The 19,523-nt window shown below is 58.9% G+C and overlaps 1 pseudogene; it reads left to right on the top strand.

Annotated features, from left to right (window-relative positions):
• The first annotated feature begins 1,301 nt into the window (after positions 1–1,301).
• Positions 1,302–18,692, top strand: LOC135999698 (scavenger receptor cysteine-rich type 1 protein M130-like; annotated as a pseudogene).
• The last annotated feature ends 831 nt before the right edge of the window (positions 18,693–19,523 follow it).

The raw sequence follows: 19,523 nt of genomic DNA, 5'->3' as shown, positions 1-19,523 counted from the left end.
CTTTTCTCCAGGCTAAACAGCTTCAGCTCCCTCAGCTGCTCCCCATCTGACTTGTGCTCCAGACCCTTCATCAACTTTGTTGTCCCTCTCTTAACTGACTCCACCACCTCAAAGTCTTTCTTGCTGTAGGGTGCCCAAAACTGACCCCAGGATTCGAGCTGCAGCCTCACCAGTGGCCAGGACAGGGGAACTATCGCTTCTCTAGTCCTGCTGGTCACACTAGTGCTGATACCAGCCAGGATACCATTGGCCTTTTTTGGCCACCTGAGCACACTGCTGGCTCAGGTTCAGCCACTGTCGACCAACAGCTCCAGGTCCTTTTCCACCAGGCAGCTTTCCAGCTGCTCCTCTCCGAGCCTGTAGCGTTACCTGGTGGTGTTATGACTTTAGTGCAGGACCTGGCACTTGGCTTTGTTGAACCTCAGGCAACTGGCCTCAGCCCATCATTTCATCCAGTCCATATCCCTCTGTAGAGCCTTCCCAGCCTCCAGCAGATCAACACTCCCACCCAACTTGGTGTCATCTGCTAACTTACTAAGGGTGCACTTGATCCCATTGTCCAGATCATTGATAAAGAGATTAAACAGAACTGGCCCCAATACTGAGCCCTGAGGAACACCACTCATGACCAGCCACCAACTGGATCTGACTCTGTTCACAACTCTTTGGGCCCAGCCCTGCAACCAGTTCTTTACCCAGCAAGGAGTATGCCTGTCCAAGCCATGAGCAGCCAGTATTTTTACTTTTTTGTTCTATTTTATTTTATTTTGTTTTATTTATGAATAAATATGGTATTTAAAATGTATATATGCCTCTGTACATGTGTATAAGAGTATACACATTATATATAGATATATACGTATGTATAAAACCAGAGAAATTAAATATACATAGCCATTATAACGTACATGTAAAATGGATAATGCCTTCTTTAATAAGATCTAATGGAATGAAGAAGTAGATTTTAAATGAGAGTAGAAAGAAAAGTATAAGGATGGGTCAACATCCCCCATTTTACCTGGTGCAGAAGCAGCCCACAGATGTCTGGGGAGGAACTTCAATCAGGTGGGGAGGACACAGACAAGCTGGATCATGCCCAAGGGCTATGTCCTCCCCCAGGAGGCCACTGAGGGGCCCTCAGCACAGATCCTTTCACATACAAGGAAAAGCCCAGTCCTGTGGGCTGGACTGGATGGCCCCCGCATCCCAGCCCAGACCAGCAGGACATGCTGTGCGGGATTACTGGGTCAGACTCTGAGCTCTTCTGGGTGCTGCAAAACACAGGCAAACTGTCTGTGAACATGGAAAACCAGGACAAAATGCCAATTTCAGAAGAACATGTGCATGGGGACAATACGGAAAAGACCCGAAGAGGATCTCAAAATAGACAACGTGAAGCAGAAGATGTTGCCAATGAACCCATGAACCACAAATTGGATGTTGAGGTGCCAAACAGAGGCACCTCCCTGGTTGTGGGGGTCACCCAGCTGCCTGTAAGGCCACTGTGGGGTGCAGGCTGGTGATAAATAGGTTTCCTTGTCCTTAGGATCATAACCTGATTGAATGTTCCTAACTGCTCTGAGTGAGGGGAGAAGTGATGGGACTTGCCCAGGTCCACCTGAGCCACACCAGCCAAACCCAGTGTGCTGTGTGTGCCATGTCAAGGAGTGGGGAAGGGGGTGGTGGTGGATGTCAATGTCTTGAACACTGTAGGACCTGAGCAGGGTGCACATGGTATGGAATAAGGGGTGGAGATTGTACTGGCTGGGATGGAGCTAATTTTCTTGTTCACAGCCCCTGCTGATGGTGCCCAGAACAGCTTTGACAACACTCTGACGTTGTAGCAGTTGCTGAGCAGCACTGGCACAGCCTCAAGGCCTTTGCTGTTTCTCCCTCTGCCCTAACAGTGTGGAGGCTGCAGGTGGCAAGAGGCTGGAGGGGACGAAGCAAGGAGAGCTGACCCCAACTGGCCAGAGGGATATTCCACACCATATGACGTCATAGTCAGCAATAGAACTGAGGAGGCAGGTGTGTTCTTCAGAACATCCTTTGCTCAGAGACAGGCTGAGCATATATATCTCCTGCTCTGAGTGATTACTTCTCCACTTATTAAATTGTCTTTATCTTGACCCATGAGATAATTCTTTCTTGCTTTTGCCCTTCCAGTTCCCTCCCCCATCCCGCTGCTGGGGATTGAGCAAGTGATTGGGTGGGCGCTGCCAGATGGGGTCACCCCCAACATGTGCACAGAGCAAATAGGTTGTGCTGGTGAGGTCCCTGGTGTCTCAGTAGATCACAGGCCAGGAGCTGACTCAGCGATTGTGTAAGTGGTTGCAGGTCACTGACACCCGAGCAGCTGACAGGCCCAGCGCAGGCACACAGTTTGTGTCACAGCTTGTGAGGTCACTTGTGCCTTTGTGTCTCGCAGGCGAGCAGACAGCAAGTGGGTGGATGTGACGTGGTCAGGTCACTGGTGCCTGAGGAGCTGAAGGCAAGAGGGAGAAACGTGGCTTGGGATGTACTTGTGATGTCAGTCCTGGCTGAATGGCTGATGGGCCAGGACCAGGTGCACGTCCTTACAGGTGCTGGGGAGGTCACCAGGTGTCTGAGTCAGCCACCCCTGAGTAGCTCACAGGCCTGGAGTAGGCCCATGGCATGTGTAGGTGCTTGTAATGTCACTGCTGCCTGAGCAGTGATAGGGCAGGAGCAGGCCCACAGTTTGTGTAGGTGGTTTTGCGGTCATTGGTGTCTGAATAGCCAATAGGCCAGGAGCAGGCCCATAGTTTGTGTAGGTGGTTTTGTGGTCATTGGTGTCTGAAGAGCCAACAGGCCAGGAGCAGGCCCATATCAGACATAGATATTATGACATCACCAGTGGCTGAGTAGTAGATGGGCCAGGAACAGACACATGGCTCATCTGGGTGCTCCTGATGTCACAAAAACATATTTATACCCCACCCAAATTCAGCTTTTTGGAGCCATTGTCAGCAGAAGTCCATAGATTGCACACACACGTGTGACAGTGTAACCAATGAGCACACAGCGGTGGCGGTAGAGGTGTGAGGTCATTGTCAGTGTAACCAATGAGCGCACAGCGGTGGCGGTAGAGGTGTGAGGTCACTGTCAGTGTAACCAATGAGCACACAGCGGTGGCAGCAGGAGCTGTGAGGTCACTGTCAGTATAACCAATGAGCACACAGGGGTGGCGGTAGAGGTGTGAGGTCACTGTCAGTGTAACCAATGAGCACACAGCGGTGGCAGTAGGAGGTGTGAGGTCACTGTCAGTGTAACCAATGAGCACACAGCGGTGTCAGAAGAGGTGTGAGGTCACTGTCAGTATAACCAATGAGCACACAGCTGTGGCACTCGAGGGTGTGAGGTCACTGTCAGTGTAACCAATGAGCACACAGCGGTGGCAGTACGAGCTGTGAGGTCACTGTCAGTGTAACCAATGAGCACACAGTGGTGGCAGTAGGAGGTGTGAGGTCACTGTCAGTGTAACCAATGAGCACACAGCGGTGGCAGTAGGAGGTGTGAGGTCACTGTCAGTGTAACCAATGAGCACACAGCGGTGTCAGAAGAGGTGTGAGGTCACTGTCAGTGTAACCAATGAGCACACAGCGGTGGCGGTAGAGGTGTGAGGTCACTGTCAGTATAACCAATGAGCACACAGCGGTGGCAGTAGGAGCTGTGAGGTCACTGTCAGTGTAACCAATGAGCACACAGCGGTGGCAGTAGGAGCTGTGAGGTCACTGTCAGTATAACCAATGAGCACACAGCGGTGGAAGTAGGAGCTGTGAGGTCACTGTCAGTATAACCAATGAGCACACAGCTGTGGCACTCGAGGGTGTGAGGTCACTGTCAGTGTAACCAATGAGCACACAGCGGTGGCAGTAGGAGCTGTGAGGTCACTGTCAGTATAACCCATGCACACCCAGCACTGGCAGTAGGACGGTGCAGTGCTCACGTCACCGGTGACACCCCATGGCCATGGAGCTCGGTGCAGACCGTCCATGTGCTGTCACAGGGTCCCCACGAGGTACCGGAGGTGCCCGGCCCCGTGTCTGCGAGGCCGAAGGAGCAGCCCCTGCAGCCCTGGCTGCAGCCGTCGGGGTGGGGGTGGCTCGGGGGCACCGCAGGGATGTGCCCGGGCACGGCGCCCGGAGGAAACCACAGACTTCCTGCCCGGGCGCCGCGGGGGGAGCGCGGGGGCTGTGGTTTGTGCACCTGCAGGCTGCAGCTCTGATCCACCCGTGGGGAATAACGGCCCCTCGGTGACACACTGACAGGCAGGGACGCGTCTGAGCCCCTGGGCTGCACGTCTGCTGCCAGGACAGGGACGTGTCCCAGCTCCAGCTCCTGCGAGGGACCTTCCGTGGGCTCTCCAGGGAGCGGTGGGTGAGCCAGCGCTCCTGGGATGGGGCTCTGCCCTGGGCTAAGGCCCTTTCCCAGCTGCTGCTCCCAGCACAGTGGGGTCTGTCACAGGGGCTGTTTCCTTCCCTTCCTGACACAGCCCTGGTGCAGTCGCAGCCCCATGGGTCTTATAGCACAGGAGTGTTTGGACGCTCTCTACCTCGAGCTCTTGGATAGTCTGTCACAGGACATGCTCGGTGCTCCTGGTCCCCACCACAGGGCTCAAGGAGTAAAAAATTGTTTGCCCCACTACAACCAGCCCTGTCCTGTGACGTTCCACCAGCACAGTGATGTGACACCTGCAGCGGAGCCGTCCCTCATATATGGTCATGAATGGCGCTGGAGAAGTTCATTGGAGGACTGGGCTGTGTCGGAGGGGAGATAGCTCCCGATAATGTCTAAAAAGGTGCTGCTGCTTCGATTGGCTCCTCCTGTAGCTGGGGAACATCTGCAGAGATATATTGCCCTCCCGTCATCATTGTTCCCACGAGTCCCTGGAGCTGTGGCAGGGAGTGCGGCACAGAGGGATGCGCCATCAGGGCAGGAGGCTCAGGATGGGCACAGAGGGACTCCTGTCCCCTCAGACGCTGTGGCTGCTCCTCTGGGTCCAGCTGTGCAGGGGTAAGTGCTGACTCCCTTGTCCCACCGCCCAGGGCCAGCGGGTACCAGTGTGGTCATGGGGATCTGTCTGGGAATGGGGTTTCTTTGCAGGTGCTCCTGAGACAAGGGGCAGAAGGTGCTCAGATCCATGGAGCCTGTGCCCTTCCCTGTGCCTGTCTTGGTGGGAGAATCTCCTTTTCCATGGCTCCAGTGTTCAGGGCAGCCTGTGCCTGCCTGGATTCACAGACACCCTGTCCTGGGGTGCCATTTTGGACCCCCTTGTTCCCAGCACTCTGCCTCTGGAGCCAGTGGTGGCCTCACTGGTGATGGCAGCACCCAGAGATCCCCAGGGCACTGCCAACCTCTGGGGTGCCCCAGAGGGTTTGTGTGCTGCTCAGCGCCCCTTGTTCCAGGGGAGCCCTGACCCCACGGGGGCAGTTTGTGCCCTGCAGAGAGAAGAGGACGGGGACATCTGTAGTAGGGAGAAGCCCTTCCTGGGGGGCCTGGCCCAGTGCAGGGGCTGGGCTGACACCAGGAGAGGAGGGGATGTGTGATCCTGTGGATGGTCTCAGTGGGAACAGGGAAAGCCCTGGGGCTGGGCAGGGTTTGGATGGTGCTGGGGCAGGTGGTTTGCAGGGGAAGCTGCAGCCCTGGGTACACGGGACTGTTCAGGGTGTGCTGGGCTGGAGACAGCTGCTGCCCAGTGCAGGGCTGGGCAGTGTGTGTGTGGGCATGGGTGGGGGGCAGGTGGCTGTTGGGGAGGGAAAAGGTGCCTTGTGTGGTGGGATGGAGAATGACCCAGCAGTGCTGGACCTGGGCACCCCACCCTTGCACAGCTGTGGGGACAGAAGGGACCCTCACACAGCTCTGGGGACAATGAGGAGCAGAGGGGGCTCCCACCCTGGTACCTCTGATTCAATGCGGGCAGGAGGTTCCCCCAGACCTGCAGCACTGGGGCTCAGTGCTCTCCTGACTCATCCCGTGTTGGTGTTTGAAGGTGCTGCGGAGGTGAGGCTGGCGGATGGCGGCAGGCGCTGTGCTGGGAGAGTGGAGGTGAAACAGCATGAACCGTGGGGGACTGTGTGTGCTTACCACTGGAGTATGAACGACGCTGCAGTGGTTTGTAAGCAGCTGGGCTGTGGGTCTGCTGTTGGAGCTCACCGGTACGGACACTTTGGGGCAGGATCTGGCCCCATTTGGATGGATGATGTTGGCTGTAATGGCACCGAATTTGCCCTGTCTGACTGCAAACATGCAGGGAGGGGTGAACATCACTGTGGGCACATTCACGATGCTGGAGTGACATGTTCAGGTAAGGGGTCAGCCTGTATACATCGATGGCCTTGGAGGGACTTTTCAGAGAGCACGAGCGCTGGGCCCTGGGCAGAGGAGCAGGCAGCACACGGCCCCTCGCTATCCAACCCCAGGGCTCGGCTGTGGCGTCCCGCATTGCCAGGCTTTAGGAGATTAGCAACTGCTTGACTCTGGCCGCTGCTTCTGCATCACTGCATACACAGGCTGGTCCTGGGACATCCCTGAGGCTGTGACAGCCCTGTGGGGACAGGACCCCATGCAGGCAGTGCTGGCTCTGCAGGGGCTGAGCAGCTGCAGTTTCATCATCATCTGGGCCAGTTCTCCTGGACCCCAACTGCTCACACGGCTGCGGTGCTGGGGGGACCGTGCCGGGCAGCACAGAGGAGCTTGTGTGGGAGCCCTTTGTGTGAGCAGCACCTGTGGCTGTGAGTGTGTGGCAGACACACACCTCGGGTGCTCTGGTGGTGTAGACAAGGGGAGGAGGAGTCTTGGATGTGTTTCTGGCACCAGCCCTTCCCCAACAGCTTCCTCTGGGATGTGCAATGGGCACTTAGGCCACGGCTTGCTCGGAGGTGATGTGGGACGTGGGCATGTAAGTGCCAGAGGGCTCTGGGAACTCCCAGTTTCTTTGGTGTATTTTTCCAGGATTTTTCCGTCTGGTGGGAGGGAAGAGCCGCTGCTCAGGACGTGTGGAGATCCATGATGGGGACCAATGGAAAACTGTTTGTGATTCCCACTTTGGCCCCAAAGCTGCTGAGGTGGTCTGCAGGGAGCTGCAGTGTGGTCTGGCCCTGCCTGTGTCTGGAGGAGGTCACTTTGGAGAAGGGGTTGGTCCCATGTGGGATGGAGAGCTGCAGTGTGTGGGGAATGAGTCCCTCCTGTCCTCCTGCCCCATGGGGTCCTCCCGGGACCAGTTCTGCATCCAGAAGAACAGCGCTGCTGTCAGCTGCACACGTAAGGACTCAGGGTGGGGTGTTGAACCCTGGGGTGAGTTCCAGCCTGAGGAGGGGACAGTTGGTGCTTGTGGAGACAAGGGAACTGGGGCATCTGTTCCCACAGGCTGGCAGAGACGTGACCTTCCTGGGGATCATTGATAACGGCAGATCTGGGTCGAGGCCCAAGGACAAAGAGGGGCCATGGGCTGGGAGGGCTCCCTGGGATCAATATGTTGCTCCACAGCGGATACACAAAGGCCTGAGATGATTATCTGGGAGGTGCCCAGGGTGGACTGCGGTCCATGGCAGCTGGGGACCCTGGGAGAAACAGCAGCGGGTGCTTGGGAATCCCTAGGGACAGGTCTCTTGTCAGGGTGCTGGCCTGGGAGGAGTGGGTGCACTAGTTGGGTCTGGGCCAGGGTCAGGTTGAAGGGTCTGTTATGGTAGAAGGAAGCGCCGAAAACGTTGGGGACATAAATGACCCAGCAGGGCTGGAGCTCTTCACTCCAGCCTTGCACAGCCCATGGGGATACAAGGGACCTCTGGCAACATATTGGGGACAGTCTGGAGGGGAGGGGACTCCCACCCTGACACCCACAGTGCTGGGGCTTGACGCTGATCTGACTGGTCCTGTGTCAGTGTTTGAAGGTTCTGCGGAGTTGAGGCTGGCGGATGGTGGCAGGCGCTGTGCTGGGAGAGTGGAGGTGAAACAGCATGAACAGTGGGGGACTGTGTGTGGTGACTACTGGAGCATGAACGATGCAGCAGTGGTTTGTAAGCAGCTGGGCTGTGGGTCTGCTGTTGGAGCTCCTCAGTACGGACACTTTGGGGCAGGATCTGGCCCAATTTGGATGAGTGATGTCGACTGTAATGGCACTGAATCTGCCCTGTCTGACTGCACACATGCCAGATGGGGTGAACATTACTGTGAGCACATTCATGATGCTGGAGTGACGTGTTCAGGTAAGTGGTCAGCCTGTTCTTCACCTTTGGGGCTGGGATGGGGGAAGGCACCTGGCTGTGCCCTCAGGGAACAAAAAGCATGAGCCAGAGAACGTGCCAGTGATGTTGGTCCAACTGCTGAGCTGAGACTGTCATTGCTCATGTTCCCAGTCCCTGGGAAAGCCCAGAGGGAACCTACCCCAGGGTGAACTAACCCTGCCACAGTGTCTCAGCCCCACCTCAGTTGGTGTCTTGGGCTGCACATGAATCCTCCATCCTGCCATGGAGTGTCCGCTGGTCTTTGTCAGTCCTCACTCATTCTGCGAGATCCCAGCCAACAAGGCTGAGGATCCCTGAGCTGGAAACACCATGGGGGGACATGCTGACACCCCACACCTTGGAGGAAGAGCATGAGAGGGCTGATCACGCTGGGATGTTCCCCCTCAGGGACACGTGTACATCGATGGCCTTGGAGGGACTTTTCAGAGAGCACGAGCGCTGGGCCCTGGGCAGAGGAGCAGGCGGCACACGGCCCCTCGCTGCCCAACCCCAGGCTTGGCTGTGTGGTCCTGATCTGTGAGGCTTTAGGAGATTAGCAGCTGCTTGACTCTGGCTGCTGCTTCTGCATCACTGCGTGCACAGACTGGTCCTGGGACATCTCTGGGGCTGTGACAGCCCTGTGGGGACAGGACCCCATGCAGGCAGTGCTGACCAGCTGCCAAACCCCTCCTGCCTGCCCACAGCTCCCCACACTGACCCATGAAACAGGGTCTCTGCCAGCACTTGCTGACTCTCGTCCGTGCTGCTGTCATCCTCTGAGGCAGCATGAGGCCAGGGGGACATGTGGGTCTCCTGTCCCATGCCTGGCCATTGGCCTGGGACCTGCGCACCCCTGGGCAGAGCACGGTGTCCCTGGATGAGAACATCCCCCTCGAGCAGGCAGGGGAGGGCTCTGGAAAGCACCAGCCATGATAACAGCTGCTCCATTTCTGTGCTCTGGGACATCTCCCACCTAAAAGGAACCTCTCAACACCCGAGGAACACCCCTGGGAGCAGAGTGCATTTCTGGTGGCACCCAGGTGATGATGGTCCTGCCTGGCCCAAGCTCTGCAGGGGCTGAGCAGCTGCAGTTTCATCATCATCTGGGCCAGGTCTCCTGGACCCCAACTGCTCACACGGCTGCGGTGCTGGGCGGACTGTGCCGGGCAGCACAGAGGAGCTTGTGTGGGAGCCCTTTGTGTGAGCAGCACCTGTGGCTGTGAGTGTGTGGCAGACACACACCTCGGGTGCTCTGGTGGTGTAGACAAGGGGAGGAGGAGTCTTGGATGTGTTTCTGGCACCAGCCCTTCCCCAACAGCTTCCTCTGGGATGTGCAATGGGCACTTTGGCCACGGCTTGTTCGGAGGTGACGAGGGATGTGGGCATGTAACTGACAGAGGGCTCTGGGAATTCCCAGGTTGTTTGGTGTATTTTTCCAGGATTTTTCCGTCTGGTGGGAGGGAAGAGCCGCTGCTCAGGACGTGTGGAGATCCATGATGGGGACCAGTGGAAAACTGTTTGTGATTCCCACTTTGGCCCCAAAGCTGCTGAGGTGGTCTGCAGGGAGCTGCAGTGCGGCGTGGCCCTGCCTGTGTCTGGAGGAGGTCACTTTGGAGAAGGGGTTGGTCCCATGTGGGATGGAGAGCTGCAGTGTGTGGGGAATGAGTCCCTCCTGTCCTCCTGCCCCACGGGGCCCTCTTGGGACCAGGCCTGCACCCAGATGAACAGCGCTGCTGTCAGCTGCACACGTAAGGACTCGGGGTGGGGTTTTGAACACTGGGGTGAGCTCCGGCCTGAGGAGGGGACAGTTTGTGATTGTGGAGACAAGGGAACTGGGGCATCTGTTCCCACAGGCTGGCAGAGACGTGACCTTCCTGGGGATCACTGATAACGGCAGATCTGGGCTGATGCCCAAGGACAAAGAGGGGCCATGGGCTGGGAGGGCACCCTGGGATCAACATGTTTCTCCACAGTGGTTACACAAAGGCCTGAGATGATGTTGTGGGAGGTGCCCAGGGCGGACTGTGGTCCACGGCAGCTGGGGACCCTGGGAGAAACAGCAGTGGGTGCTTGGGAATCCCTGGGTACAGGTCTCTTCCTAGGGTGCTGGCCTGGGAGGAGTGGGTGCTCTAGGTGGGTCTGAGCCAGGGGCAGCTTGAAGGGTCTGTAATGGTAGAAGGACGTGCTGAAAGCTCTGGGGTCACAAATGTTCCAGCAGGGCTGGAGCTGGTCACCCCAGCCTTGCACATCCCGTGGGGATACAAAGGACCTCTGCACCATATTGGGGACAGTCTGGAGGGGAGGGGGCTCCCACCCTGACACCCACAGTGCTGGGGCTTGACGCTGATCTGACTGGTCCTGTGTCAGTGTTTGAAGGTGCTGCGGAGGTGAGGCTGGCGGATGGCGGCAGGCGCTGTGCTGGGAGAGTGGAGGTGAAACAGCATGAACAGTGGGGGACTGTGTGTGGTCACTACTGGGACATGAACGATGCAGCAGTGGTTTGTAAGCAGCTGGGCTGTGGGTCTGCTGTTGGAGCTCCTCAGTACGGACACTTTGGGGCAGGATCTGGCCCCATTTGGATGGATGATGTCGGCTGTAAAGGCACCGAATCTGCCCTGTCTGACTGCACACATGCAGGATGGGGTGAACATGACTGTGGTCACAAACTCGATGCTGGAGTGACGTGTTCAGGTAAGGGGTCAGCCTAATAACTATCTTTGGGCCTGGGATGCAAGAAGTGACATGTCGGTGCTCTCAGCAAAAAACAAACATGGTAGATCTGGGCCTAGTGTGGCCAGTCATGCTGCTGAGCTGGGACTGTCATTGCTGGTGTAACTGGTCCCTGGGGAAAGCTGTGACATCCCTGTGGGGACAGGACCCCATGCAGGTAGCGCTGACCAGCTGCCCAACCCCTCCTGCCTGCCCACAGCTCCCCACACTGACCCATGAAACAGGGTCTTTGCCAGCACTTATTGACTCTCGTCTCTTCTGCTGTCACCCTCTGAGGCAGCATGAGGCCAGGGGGACATGCGGGTCTCCTGTCCCCTGCCTGGCCATTGGCCTGGGACCTGTGCACCCCTGGGCAGAGCACGGTGTCCCTGGATGAGAACATCCCCCTCGAGCAGGCAGCGGAGGGCTCTGGAAAGCACCAGCCATGATAACAGCTGCTCCATTTCTGTGCTCTGGGACATCTCCCACCTAAAAGGAACCTCCCAACACCCCAGGAACACTCCTGGGATCAGAAGGAGCTTCTGTTTGTACGCAGGTGATGATGGTCCTGCCTGGCCCAAGCTCTGCAGGGACTGAGCAGCTGCATCTTTGTCATCATCCGGGCCAGTTCTCCTGGACCCCAACTGCTCACACGGCTGCGGTGCTGGGGGGACCGTGCCAGGCAGCACAGAGGAGCTTGTGTGGGAGCCCTTTGTGTGAGCAGCACCTGTGGCTGTGAGTGTGTGGCAGACACACACCTCGGGTGCTCTGGTGGTGTAGACAAGGGGAGGAGGAGTCTTGGATGTGTTTCTGGCACCAGCCCTTCCCCAACAGCTTCCTCTGGGATGTGCAATGGGCACTTTGGCCACGGCTTGTTCGGAGGTGATGAGGGATGTGGGCATGTAACTGACAGAGGGCTCTGGGAATTCCCAGGTTGTTTGGTGTATTTTTCCAGGATTTTTCCACCTGGTGGAAGGGAGGAGCCGCTGCTCAGGACGTGTGGAGATCCGTGATGGGGACCAGTGGAAAACTGTTTGTGATTCCCACTTTGGCCCCAAAGCTGCTGAGGTGCTCTGCAGGGAGCTGCAGTGCGGCGTGGCCCTGCCTGTGTCTGGAGGAGGTCACTTTGGAGAAGGGGTTGGTCCCATGTGGGATGGAGAGCTGCAGTGTGTGGGGAATGAGTCCCTCCTGTCCTCCTGCCCCACGGGGCCCTCCCGGGACCAGGCCTGCACCCAGATGAACAGCGCTGCTGTCAGCTGCACACGTAAGGACAAAGGGTGGGGTGGTGAACACTGGGGCTGTGCCAGGGCTTGGGAACAGAGCAAGAACCAGGCTGGGTGGGTGTAGGACAGGAGGGATCATTGCACCGTCTCCAGCACAAAAACCGTGCACAAGGAGAAGAAAGGCATCTGTCCCTTTGGACTCTCCACTGGCTACCGAGGCTACAAAAGCACCAACCCACCCTCTCTCCTCCTCTGTCCCCAGAGTACACAGTGTTCAGGCTGGTGAACGGCAGCACAGCCTGTGCGGGGAGGGTGGAGGTCCAGGTGCTGGGGACCTGGGGGACCCTCTGTGCCTCCTGCTGGGATCTCTCAGATGCCCATGTTCTCTGTCGTCAACTCAACTGTGGGTTTGCTGAGTCCATTCCTGGAGGAGAGTATTTTGGGAGAGAGACTGGCCCTGTCTGGAGAGACTCGTTCCACTGTGACGGGACTGAAGCCCACCTGGGACAGTGCCCAGTGACCACCCTGGGGGCCTCCCCATGCTCCCACGGGAACAACGCTGCTGTCATTTGCTCAGGTGAGTGCTGGGAAAATGGTGCATTAGCTCCATTTCCCTTTGTGGGAGACATGGCCACCCAAAGCTGGGTCCCATGGCAGCACCAGGCTGAATTTCTCCCTGGAGGATCCCTGGGGGGCTTTCCCTGCTCACACTGACCACTCTGCTCTGGGAGAGCTGAGGTCTGAACAGAGGCAGACACCTGTCCCCAGGGCAGCACCTCAGGCCCTGGCACCACTGCCAGGCCTGTGTTCCATAGGATGAGCCCAGGACAGGTCGGTGGGGCTCTGCTCCATCCCTGTGACTGCAGACAGCCACATCCCATCCCCACAGAGAGCCCTGCAGAGCCTCATCCCACCACCCAGCAGCAGCAGACCTGGCTGTGAGCTGCAGACAGGGCCTGGGCTTTGCCCTGGCTTCTCGTCAGCACAGGGCTCAATCTTGTCCTGTCTGGTCGAACAATCCCCCCTTGCCCTCCTCCCTGGAGGCTGCCGTGCTGCCCGGTGCCGCTGATGGCTGTGGCTCCTCTGCTGTCCCCAGGCCCAGCCGACTCTGCGTCCCTGCGGCTGGTGGGTGGAGGGAGCCGGTGCGACGGGCGAGTGGAGATCTTCCAGCGCGGGACGTGAGGCAGAGTCCTAGACAACCAGTGGGACGTGCAGGAGGCCAGCGTGGTGTGCCGGCAGCTGTGGTGTGGAGAGGCAGAAAAAGCCTACAACCCCCCAAAGCCTGAGCGAGGGACGGGCCCCGTGGGGCTGCGAGGGGTCCGGAGCGCAGGGCACGAGGCCAGCCTGACCCTCTGCAACACCTCCCTGCCCGGGAGAGCCCTGTTGGGAGGGGTTGTGGAGGACGTGGGAGTCATTTGCTGGGGTGAGCGGTGCTGCACGAGCCCCGAGATGATGGGGTGGGGGGCAGCCACCCCCTGACAGCACCTGGGGTTTCTCCCCACTGCAGGGAGCCGGCGGGTCCGGCTGGTGAACGGGTCCGGGCGCTGCGCAGGGAGAGTGGAGATCTACTACCAGGGCAGCTGGGGGACCATCTGTGACGATGGCTGGGACCTGTCTGATGCCGCCGTCGTTTGCCACCAGCTGGGCTGCGGAGGGCCGGTGGAGGCGGCCGGCTCCGCTCGGTTTGGGGAAGGCTCCGGGCACATCTGGCTGGACGGTGTGAACTGCTCTGGGTCTGAAGCTGCTCTCTGGGACTGCGCTGCCGGGCCCTGGGGGCAGCACGACTGCGGGCACAAAGAGGACGCGGGCGTCATCTGCTCAGGTCTGTGCTGGGAGATGTGCTGGGATCCTGGCTCTTGGAGAGGCTGGGATGCAGGGAAAGCCGGGCATGGCCAAGGTTGTCCCTGGCTGAGCCCCTGCCTGAGCCCGGCCTATGGACACCCATGCACGGGTGCCCTCAGTCCCACTGGGGTCCCTGGGGAGCTCAGCTGTCCCCCAGGGTGAGTGGGCAGAGCAGGGCTGTGTGTCCATCAGGGACTTCTCTCTGCCCTGGCTGCAAGGGGGACTTGCTGGCCCTGCCCTGCCTGCCTGGGGGCCTGGGGAGTGCAGAGGTGTCCTGGCTCCCACAGCCCCAGACCAGCCTGTTCCTCTTGCTGCCTTTCCTCCCAGAGTTCGTGGCCCTGAGGCTGGAGAACAGTGACGGCTGCTCCGGGCGCCTGCAGGCTTTCTACAATGGGACGTGGGGGAGTGTTTGCTCCAACGCGATGACTCCTGACACGGTGTCCCTGGCGTGCAAGGAGCTGGGCTGTGGGGACGGAGGATCCCTGGAAACAGGCCTGCCCTATGGCAGGGTGTCTGGCCCTGCCTGGCTGGATTACGTGCAGTGTGGGGAGAAAAACATCTCTTTTTGGCAGTGTCCCTCTGCTCCCTGGGACCCACAGTCATGCGATGACCTGCGAGATGAGACCCACATCACCTGCAATGGTAATTCTGAGCCACTCGGGTCCGGTGTCACCCCAGCTTCTGCTCCCCTCTGGGCACAGCCAAATGCAGAGAAAGAGCTTGGAGGGGTTTTCATTTCCATGTCAGACTCTTCTGCTGCTGGTGGCACAAACGTGACCACAGTTCTCAGAGCTCCACACATCCAGCAGCAGTTGCCACCCAGCAGTGCCTGGGGGAGGCAGTGACATCTCCAAGTGAGGTCTCAGCAGAGACCAGATGGGGTTCAGAGAAGCCTCCCCTCCATGGACACCCCCTGCTGCTCTGTGACCAACATGGCACACACAGGCACGAGCAGAGCTCAGCCCCGCTCTCTTCTGCACAATCCCCCGAGCCAGCCCCTTCACCGCAGTGTTTCCTTCTTCAGGGAGACGCCCAGAAATGCCCCCAGAGCCTTTGGCCCCGTGCCCCAACTCCACCAGCTGCACAGGTAGGGAGCTGCTCGTCTGTGTGCTCCTCTTGCCTGGCAGGGCTCTGCTGTCTGAGTGCCATGGGAGCTCTTTGCCTTCTCCAGACAGGGAGAAGATCCGTGCCGTGGGAGGCGAGGACGGGTGCTCGGGCAGAGTGGAGCTCTGGCATCACGGCTCCTGGGGGACAGTGTGCGATGACTCCTGGGACATGCGGGATGCCCAAGTGGCGTGCAGGCAGCTGGGCTGTGGCCCCGCGGTGTCTGCCCTGCGTGAGGCTGCTTTTGGGGTGGGGCAAGGCCCCATCTGGCTGGAGCGGGTGGAGTGCCGGGGGACGGAGTCGTCTCTGCAGGACTGCTGGGCCCGGCCTGGGGACGGACGTGCTTGCCGGCATAAGGAAGATGCTGCCGTGCGCTGCTCGGGTGAGCTGGGGCTGGGACCCCTTGCTCGGGTATTGGCAGGGAGCTGGGGAAGGCCTTTCACCTGCTTGGTCCTGGCACAGCCCCTGAGCTCCCGAGAGCAGGAATGTTCCTGTGGGGTGCAGCAGGCTGGTGCCACGCAGGGAGCAGCCTCGGTGGAACTGGATGTCCTTGGGCCACTGCCCGTGGGGCCCTGAAGCTCCAGGGCCATCCCCTGGGCTGCCTGTGCCACCCTGCCTGCCACCCAGAGCAGAGGCCACGGGCCCTGGGTCCCTTTCTAGCACTACAGGAGGGGCAATTTGGGCAGGATGTGTCAGGAACACCTACAGACACACATGGGTGTGTTGGAGGGGAGGCTCCCTGGTACGTGCACTCCCACCCTCTCAGCCCAGATCTCCTTTTCCTCCTCTGCAGCTGCACCCAGGACAGCAGCATCCCCACCCCAAGCAGGTAACTTGTCCTCCCCCCAGGGCTGGGTATCCAGGGCCAGACTCTGACCTACAGTTGGGTGGAAGGGGCTCCTTGCTGGAGTGTGAAACTCCCAGGAGGAGGCACTGGGGTGGTTGTGTGGGGGTTGAGGAGGGCTGTAATTCACTCAGTAGGGTGGTAGCTTCTCCATCACTCTCCCCCTGGGCCCTCCACTCCCTGCTGCCTTGTGTGATGGGGGTCAGGACTGGTGCTGCCTCCACCTCTCCCAAAGCTGGTGCTGTTCTTCCATGTTCTTGCCCATGCAGGTCCCACCCGGGGCCGTCCGGCTGTCAATGGGAGGATCTCAGTGCCCGTCATCATCTGCATCATCCTGGGGGCCCTTCTCTGCCTGCTCCTGGCCCTGCTGGCCGGGCAAGTGCTCAGAGCCAGGGCTGGACGCAGAGGTGGGTCCTTCCACAGAGGTCCCAGTGATGCCTCCTGGAAGGGCTGTGGGTGCTGCGGGGGGTCAGTAAGGGGCACAAGCAGAGCTGAGGGGATGAGACTGTGTGCTGCCACCTGTTCCACGCACCCCATTGACTGTCTGGCCATCGGGCACCAGCAGCAAGGGGTGGAGAGAGCCCAGAGGTGGTGGGAGCAAGAGATGGGGCAAGGAGAGAAATGGCAGAGCAGGAGCAGGGAACATGTTATCCTGGGGGAAATGCTATCCTTTGGGAGATGTTATCCTGTGGGAGATGTTGTCCTGGGGAGATGTTATCCTTGGGGAGATATTATCCTGCGGGAGATGCTATCCTGTGGGAGATGTTATCGTGGAGGAGATGTTATCCTGTGGGAGATGTTGTCCTGGGGAGATGTTATCCTGGAGGAGATGTTATCCTGGTGGAGATGGCCAAGGCTGGCAGTGCTCTGGGTAGTGCTGGAGGGTGCCCTGGGGCAAACAACAAGACAGGAGGAACACAGAGCAGCAGGGCCCATCTCCACGGTGTCAGGCCCCAGGCTGACCCTCTGCCCAGCCCTGCCTGCCCTTGGTAAGGCTGGGGCCCTACTATGGACTCATGGGGCAGACAGGGGTCAGCTCCACATGGAGAGGAAACATGTGAGCTGCTCTGGGGTCAGACAAGGGGGGATGACCCAGGGGCCAGAGGGGCTTGGGCGCTGTCTCCAAGGGTGTGATGCTGCCCCAGATCATGTCCACAGTGATGTGGCCCTCACTGGGGATGTGGCAGCTGTTCCTGGACAGCACAGTGGGGCTGTGCTGTTGGAGCAGTCCTGGGCTGGGCCAAGGAACAGGTCTGGGGGAGCACAGTGGGGTCCAATCACCCCTCTGCCTGTCCCTGTGCCAGCCCTGCTTCTGTCCCCAGGCTCCAGGACAGCCCAGGAGCTCTTCCCCGAGGCCGTGTATGAGGAGATCGGTTACAGCCCAGTGCAGGAGAAGCAGGCGAGGTTTGGTCGCTCAGGTGGGTGTGGGCACATCTGCAGGACCCTTTCCCCTGGCCCACCCCAGGGCTGACCCTCTGAAGCCCCCAGCCCGTGGTCCCTGCAGTGCTGGGGCTGTGTGGTCTGTGGGGAGAGCACCCAGGTCCTGGGCCCGGGAGAGGAGCTGCCTCCCAACCAGCTTTGCTGATCGCAGCTGGGCAGCCCCTCTCTTCCTGCCCCTGCACCCCACTTGACCAGTGAGGGATGAGCTGTCCTGGGGCAGCTCTGGGAGCACCTTTGAGACAGAGCTTGTCCCAGGGGAACAGGGTGAATTCCCAGCCCTCCTCCCCATGCAGCCCCAGCTCTGTGGGTCCCCCTTCCCCAGCAGTGCTGGCCACGAACCAGGTCAGTGGGCTCGCTCCTTAACACCCGCTGCGCATCTCTCCAGGCTCCTCTTCAGAGCAGTCCCTGACCCAGCTGCAGCCCTACCGTGGGTACCGTGAGGAGGAGGATGGTCTGGGATCAGCACCAGGTAATGAAGCAGGAAGGGGCTGATCTGCCTGCAGACAAGTGATGGACAGAGGTGTCACTGAGTGTCACTGTCAGATGGGTAGGACCTGAGGGTCTCCTGTGTTGCTGCCAACACCAGTGCCTCCCATCCTCTGCTCTGCAGGATGTATCTTCTCACTGTCACCAGCTCCCCTCTCTTTTCAGATGTTCTTGTTCTGCATGGGGATGACCCAGCAGAGGGCTATGATGATGCCAGGGAGGTTTCTCACCCTGAGGAGGACGATGGCCCTGGACAGGGAGCTTGGGAAACGCCCAGGGTGCCAGAGGAGGGAGCAGGACCCAGGGATGCACCCAGAGGTAAGAGGGAAATTCAGCGCTGCTGGTTCCTGGGATGCCATCCCTGCTCACACCCTAGTTGCTGCTGTACTGAGACCTAAACCTCTTGGGAAGGGGAATCCTGCCCCAGGAGCTTCCCATGGAGGGACTGAAGGGTGGAAGAAGGAGCTGAATGTGGTGAGGAGCAGGGAGGAAGGTGATGCACAGACCCCATGGGGTGAACTGCAATGTCCTGCATTGCTGCTTTCAGGGGGCAGCCTGTGCTCCCAGAGAAGTGCTGGGGTCCCTGGAGCTGAAGGAGACACCTCGTCCCTGTCCCCGGGGAGCATGGGCTATGATGATGCTGAAGAGATCTCTCTGGCACATCCTCGTGAGGACACAAAGGCTGTGACAGAGCTGGGTGCACAGCAATCCCTGAGCCCCCGGCCAGGAGAGCCCATCCCTGCTGTGCAGGTGGGTGCAGCCGGGAGGGAGGAGAGGTCTGTGCAGCTGGGAGAGCCGTGAGCACCGGGGAACCGTCTCCCTTTGCCCATGGGCAGCAGAAACAGCCCAGAGTTTCCTCCATTTTTTTCCTATTTTTACACTGTGCATCATATTTGTTCCTATTAAAAGTCTCAGTGGACTTTAGCCGGGATCTGGTTTGTGTCTGCCCAGGCATCAGGAAATCTTCCTGAGTTTGTTCAGGGGCAGCAGAGAACAAAGACATGGCGGTGGGGAAGGGGTTTGTCTCAGGGACAACAGGTTTGGGGTCAGGTTGTGGGGCTGCTAGAGCCCGTGGTCCCTGTGGAATAATCCTGCTGACAGAGACATTCCCATCCTGCTTTGCCACAGTCAGTTTCTAGACAAAATGGCTCTCTAATAGGTCCCATGATGCACCCCAGTGCCCATTTCTTCACCCCAAGATCTCCCAGCTGCTCTTTCCCCCAGGCCCTGCCTGGGCCAGGCTGGTCCCACAGCGCAGAGGCCATGACAGAGCTGCCAATCAGGGTAAGTCCTGGGCTGTGACCCCGCAGAAGTGAACCCTAAGGTGGTCAAGGTGCCCTTTAAACTCCAGATGGCCCCAGAGGTGATGATGGCCCACAGATCTCCTCCCGCAATGGTCAGGAGGCACATGGGTCCCCGAAGCCCGTCTTCATCAATGACTCTCCTGTTCTTGCTCAGCAACAACCTAGAAGGACTCTTTTGGAGCAGTGACAGTCATGCAGGCACTACCCCTGCAGACAAACATTTTCAAGCTCATTCTCAAAGCTGAAAAGACAGTAACTTTGCTTGGACATAAAGTCTGTCCCTCTCCTCTCAGTTGTTCTCAGTCACAACAAAACCCAACTTCCCTGG

Source organism: Caloenas nicobarica, chromosome 29 (assembly GCF_036013445.1).
Source record: "Caloenas nicobarica isolate bCalNic1 chromosome 29, bCalNic1.hap1, whole genome shotgun sequence".
In the NCBI taxonomy this organism is placed as follows: domain Eukaryota; kingdom Metazoa; phylum Chordata; class Aves; order Columbiformes; family Columbidae; genus Caloenas; species Caloenas nicobarica.
The sequence above is the reverse complement of the archived record's forward strand: the minus strand, read 5'-3'. Positions and strand labels throughout refer to the sequence as shown.